General features: G+C 53.4%; 1 long non-coding RNA gene across 1 annotated transcript in view; it reads right to left on the bottom strand.

The window, feature by feature from the left end:
* Window positions 1-3233, bottom strand: part of LOC309652139 — a 15625-nt gene extending 12392 nt beyond the window's left edge. Inside the window, exon 1 of the long non-coding RNA XR_014258606.1 lies at window positions 1659-3233. This is a non-coding gene — a long non-coding RNA (uncharacterized lncRNA). The remainder of the gene's footprint in view (window positions 1-1658) is intronic.
* Between the last annotated feature and the right edge of the window lie 3198 nt (window positions 3234-6431).

Below are 6431 nucleotides of genomic sequence, written 5' to 3'. Positions count from 1 at the left end.
ATGAAGCTTGGGGAGCCACCTTGAGCCTGAGATGTCTGTGACCAAGGTCCCTGATTACCCTTCATCCCCAGACCCTAGGACTGACAGCTTTCAAAGGTCAACGTAGCAGTTACGCAGGAGGAATCTTCTGGGACAATCCCAAATCCCAGTGTGTGGTCCCATTACTTCCACAAACACCTCAAAATGAGCCTCGGATGCCAGGATTTGGGGAATGAAAATGTTGAAGGCCTTTCTGGTACCCCTGAACTCACTCTGTGGAGCCCCCATCTGAGTTATTTCCCTGTTCCAGTCTCTGTCCTGTCACTTACGAGGTTTTGTGGCCCTGGACAAGTCAAGCCCTTTTCCCTCTCAGACACCATTTTCCTCATCTTTCAACTGAGGAACTAGGTTAGAAGCCAACTGCCCTTGACGCCACTTCTGGCTATGACACTCCCTGTCAGACATTACTTGGGACTTGCCAGGCAAGGGACCTCTGACCCCTCAGCCCTTTCTCTCCAGTAGGTCGGGGATTAGAGTGATCAACCCTGTAACCAGACAGATCTTGACTGAAGTCCCGCCGGCAGTTTCCTGGAGGTGTAACTGCGGGAAAGTCACTTTTCCTCTCTGAGGGTCACTTCCTCAACTCTAAAATGAAGCCACTGAAGCTCTCTTGAGTGGTTTTGAGAATGAAAGGGAGCCGTGTGTGGAGTAGCTAGATCAGTGCCGGGCAAAGAAGAGGCTCCAAGGTGCTCAGAGGAGCCGGGAGCCAGTGCCCATCACTGAGCATTCCGGACCCCCTGGAGGTAGGAGCTTAGAGGACATCACCCCCCACCCTCCTGAGGCATGGGGCAGCCCTGTGTCAGGCCTGGGAAAGAGCTCGTTTCCGTAGAAAGGGTAAAGGCAGCAAGGTCTCCCCCAGGCAGCAGTGTCTGCCTCCTGTTGCTCGCCAGAGGATGAGGGCCTGCCCCCAAGTGGCCTCTAGCCAGTGCCCACAGCCCTGCCTCACCAGGCCTGGGACCCAAAAGGAAATGATGCCCCGGGCCTCAGACTTCTGGCCCTCTCATTTTGCTCTGCATGCAGATGGCCCACGGTTTGGCTGGAGCAAGCTTCAGCCTCGCCATCTCATCACCAGGGTGGGCACAAGCAGAGAAGGAGCCAGAAGGGACCAAGGGCACTGGCCGTATGCAAACACTTGACTCTTTTCCTCCCACGTCCTTCTCTCTCGCTCACTCTCATTCCCTCCCCCTCCCTCCCCCTTTATACTCTTTCTTCCTCTCCCATCTGTCTTTCTTCTCTGCACTCTGCTTCCCTCTCTGCATGATCTGTACCTGCTTGTCTTTGTCTTGACTTTGGCCCGTCTGGGTTTTCTTTAGCCCCTAGTCTTCCATGTCTGTACCTGGCCTTCCCTCAGAGTAAACACGTGGGAAGTGGAGCCAGTCCTGCTCCGGGCAGCAGGATCAGTGCCAGATGCTGGGCCAGCATTCTGGGATAGCAGGAGTTTCAGGGGCTCACAGACTCCAAAGGACAGCATGAGAAAACAAATACGCATAGCTTTCTTCATGGTACAGAGGGCGTGCTCAAGAGATGTGAGTTCCATTCCTACCTTCCTTCTTAAGCCTTCCTTTTCTGGTATTTTGGTCCCTGAACCAGGCTCAGGCTTGGCAAATCTGAGGACTCACCTTTAGTCAAAAATCTCAGGGGCAGGCCGGGCAGTTTGTAGGGCATCAGACTCTTTGAACTTGTCTGTTCAGCTGCCACCCAGCTTCTCCCTGCAGGAGGTGGGGTGAGATGAAAGGCAGAGTCATGATTTTTAAAAAAATCTCAGCTCTGAGCCAAGATTGGGAGCACAAGGGCCCTTGCTCCTCTCTCTCCACCAAACTCTTGGTTTCCTTTTTTTTTTTTTTTAATATTATCGGCGCCTTGTAGAAGGTCTTGAACTTTAAATTTATTTATTTATTTCTTTATTTTTGGCTGCGTTGGGTCTTCGTTGCGGTGCGGGGGCTTCTCATTGCGGCGGCTTCTCTTGCTGCAGAGCACTGGCTCTAGGCGCACAGGCTTCAGTAGTGGTGGCACGTGGGCTCAGTAGTTGCGTCTCACAGGCTCTAGAGCGCAGGCTCAGTAGCTGTGGCACACGGGCTTAGTTGCTCCGCGGCATGTGAGATCTTCCCAGACCAGGGATCGAACCCGTGTCCCCTGCACGGGCAGGCGGATTCTTAACCACTGCACCACCAGGGAAGCCCTCTTGGCTTCCTTTTGCACATGGCCATCCCTGGACATAGATCACTGGCCTTTACTTTACCCATCCTTCTCTCCTTCCTTGGAAGCCCTTGCCCTCTTCTGAGAACACGTGTTAGAAAGTTCATCCATTCCACAGGGATTTAAGGGGCATCCACTATGTGTCAGGACCCATGGGCAGAAATAACCATGGCTCTGCCCTCATGGAGTTTCCTGTCCAGTGAGGGAGACAGACATTGAACAAAAAGTTACACCTGAATGAGCATTTCACTAGAGCATGACCAGAGTGCCCTGGTATTGGGACTGAGAGGCCTGTCCTAGGCTAAGGTTCAGGGGTGGCTTCCTAGAGGAGGTACTGTTCAAGCTGAGGCTAGAAAAGTCAGCAGAGGCCAGACTGAGAAGGGTTCTAGAATCAGCCCTGTGTCCTAATAGTACAGTTTTGTGCCAAGCCCCATTGCAGTGTCTTACAATTCATTTAATGTTCTCAGCTACCGTATTATTAGCCCCATTTCTTAGATGAGGACACTGAGGTTCAGAGAAGTAAAACTGCTTACTCAAGGTCACGGTGCAAGGTCACAGAAGGTGCAGAAGTAGGAGCCCAGCCACTCTGGCTACAGAGACTGATCTCTGTGCCAAACACTTCCTGAAACAGGGGAGAACCAGAAGCAATGGACGCCACCGAAGGCTTTAAGCAGGGGCAGAGGTCTCATCAGTGATGTGCCGATAAAAGCATACCTGGCAGTGTGGGCAGTGGTCTGTAGGGTGGAAGGAGTGGAAACAGGGTGCCCAGTGAGAAGGCCACTGCAATGATCCAGAGGAAACATGGGTGTGGCTTGGGCTAGAGCGGTGGCAGCAGAACGGGGACCAGGAAGATGGGTTTGGGAGTGATTCTGGAGGCAGAATTGACAGCGCAAATGGTAATGCTTGCATAGCACTTTCCAGGTTACCCCACACTTCCACGGCATTATTTCCTTTAATCTACTCAAGGTCCCTGTCAAGTGTCCCTGTTCTAAAAGTAAGAAAAGTGAGGCATAGCAATTTGTTCAAGGTCACAGTTACCAATGTGTGTGTTCCAGCTAATGCATGTGTTCCTAAGAGAATGTGTGGGCATCTGCACCCATGCAGTAACACGTGAAAACATGCCTGCACCACGCAGGTGCACAGGTTTGTGCTGGCACGTGGGCATGCAGGTGTATACATGCATCCTGTGTGTCTGTTACCTTAGGTTGGCTCCTGAGCTACTAACTGGGCCCTCGGTAGGCTCTTGGGAGGCTGAGTGTGCAAGAAGGGCACAGCCAGCCATGCCCACTGATGAAGACATAGGATTCACGAAGGGATCTGGGGGTTGCGACCACCTTCATTGGGAGTTGAGGATCCATGGCCCCTGGGGTGGAATTTGGGAGGCTCTGGGGTTGGTGGGTCCAACATAATAATAATCTTTAAAGTTATTGAGCACTTACTATGTGTCAGGCCCTGCACTCAGCCTGTTGCATGTGTTATATCAGTTCATCCTTCCAACCCTGCAAGGTAGCTACAATGATCTCCATGTATACATGAGGAAACAGAGGCTCCGAGAGTGACTCAAGCGCCCAAGGTCATGCAGCTGGGCTGTGGAGTCTCAGACTTGGACACTTGTGCCATCTGACTCTGAAGCTCATGTTCTTTAACCACTCTACTCCTCCACGCAAGCACCCGCACGGACACAGACGCACGAGCGCCCGCATCTACAGACGCGCGTGGAGCCATACAGGGAACTGGCCCTGCGGGGTAACCTAGAAACAGCCTCCAGAGCAGGGCACCACCCTCACCTCCGTGCATGGGGGGAAACAGGGCTGGAGTCCAGAGGTTGGGCAGCCCCGTGCCCGTCCCCCTATCCAAGGCCCGGGTCCTGACCCTGCTGCTCCTGAGATTGGCTGTCTTGGGACTCGCTCAGGTTCCCGTCCTCTGGCCTCCAGGCTCCGGGCTTCAGGCAGCCAGTGAAAATTTATGGCTTGAGAAAGTTCTTGCAAGTCCAATCCCTGCATCCCCCCGTTCAACCTTGCATGGTTTATCAAGATACTGTGTTCCCCTCCGCCTTCTCCCCCTCCTCCTGCTGCTGCCGCCTCCCTCCCTTGGCCCTTTGTCTCTGGCCAAGGCAATCCCCCTCAGCTCCCCCCTCCCTGCCTGCTGACCTTGCCTACCTCGGTTGAACCCACTGCACAGCCTCAAACTGCAGATAAAATTCCTTCTCCTCTCTTCCCCCTCGTCCTGGCCATGAACGCTGAGGAAGGGGTGCGTGTGTGAGACTGTGTCTGTGTGCTTGTGTGTCCAGCAGGGCTGGGTCAGAGCCATGCCGGGTAGGGGATGTGCATCTGGGCTCTGGTGGAGAGGAAGCATTGCAAATATGTGGAGGGTGTGTCCTTTCATGTTGGTGGGGCTGGCACTGGGCCTGGGCCACTGAACACGAGCACTGATATTTGTGGCTTAAGTGTGTATGTGCTTGATGTGTGTGTATGAGCACGTACATCTCTCTCGTGGCTGTGGGGCTGTGAGCTTAGCCCTGATTGTGGAAGAAGCTGCAAGCTCTAGTCGGACAGGCAGTATGTTAAAGGGGTCCAGAGCCTGGACCTTGGGCTGGATGGCCATTTAGTAGCTGCACGACCTTGAAACAATAACTTCACCTTTCTGTACTTCAGTTTCCTCATCTGTAGTATGGAGGTGGTAATAATAATGCCTCCGTCAAAGGCTGGTTGTGAGAAATATAAGAATACAAATGCTTCTGACAGTGCATGGCACATCGTAGGTGATCCATGGTTGTTAGCTATTACTATGCGGATGAGGGAGAGAAAATTCACACTGACCGGGCTCTTGCCACATGCCGGGCGTGGAACTTAGCACTTCACCTTATCATCTCGTTTAGTTCCAGCACTTAGTACTGTGCCTGGCCCATAAAAATTCTTTTGTACGTATTCGCTGAATGAATAAGTGAAGCTCATAAAACCCTACGAAGTGAGGATTATTACAGATGGGGAAACTGAGACTAAGAAAGGTAAGTTCCATGCAGAGTCGGCCTGATGCCTGTGGATTTCGGTCACAGGAATGTGCTTACAACTGCTTCAGATAAACCGTGTGGGAGGAGGGGGTCAGGAAGTGACTTTCCCTCTCCTGGCACAGATAAGAATATGGGTAGAGGTAGAGATATGCATGGGCGCATGCACGCATGCTTGTGCGCACACACAACACACACACTTAAGTGGCCCAGGCTCCCCCAGAAGTGGAGGAGGTTCTACGAAAGGTGAGAGATGGTTCGAATCTGCACAGTCAAAGAGAGCTCCTTCACAGGGAGGGAGGCCAGTGCAGGCAGCAGAACGATTGGCCCAAAAGCCCAGAGGTGGGAGAGTGACTTAGGATCAGCGTTCTCCTGGAATCTGGGCAAAGAAAACCAGAACCTGGAATATAATCTCCAACTGCTGGAATTTCGCAATTGGAAGCATTCTTGGAGTTCACCAAGACCACCCTCCATCAGATTATTGATGAGGAAACAGAGGCCCAGAGAAGGCAAGGGGGTCAGACAGTAGGTTGGAGCCATCCAGGCTCAGAAATGTCAGAAAAAGTCAGGTTCTGGGTCCTGGGTGGAGTGGTCATCCAAGGGAGAGAGGACAAGGGCTGGGCCCTGTTGGCATCAGCTAGAGACCGGCCTCATCCCCAGGCCTGTCCCAGAGACCAGAGGTAGACGCCAGCATGGCTTTCCTTTACATCGAGGCCCAGGTCTTTGAAGGGAGAAGGGCAAAGTTAGGGGCAAGGGGCCTCAGCAGTTCCCCAGAATCTACCTAGGCTCGCCCAGGGTCCCCAGGGGCACTGCCTGGCCCTGGCAGCCTGCACAGGGCTGGGGCTGCCCTGGCCTTGTTTGTTGACTCTCACTCCTGCCAAGGGGAAGCTGTTCTGGATGGAGACACAAGAGAGTGATTTGTCACTGGTTGCCCCTGGCTCCCAATCTGATCTGCCAGCCAACAGGGCAGCTTCCTGCTCCACACTTGCCCCACCTGCGAGGTCGCTGTGGTAACTCATTCCCTAGAGGGCCCGGAGCCAGGCCCTGGCTGCATTGCCCCTTGCTGGAGCGTCAGATATGGAGGCTTTTGCTCCCTCTGCTACAGCGCCTCCATCTTCTTGCACCCACGGAGTGGCCAAGCTGAGAGGTACCTCAAAGACCACTGGCCACCTCCAGCCCCACTTCCACA

Source organism: Balaenoptera physalus, assembly GCF_965194825.1.
Source record: "Balaenoptera physalus genome assembly, chromosome: X".
In the NCBI taxonomy this organism is placed as follows: Eukaryota; Metazoa; Chordata; class Mammalia; order Artiodactyla; family Balaenopteridae; genus Balaenoptera; species Balaenoptera physalus.
Note: the sequence above shows the minus strand (reverse complement) of the source record. Positions and strands in the feature narration are given on the sequence as shown.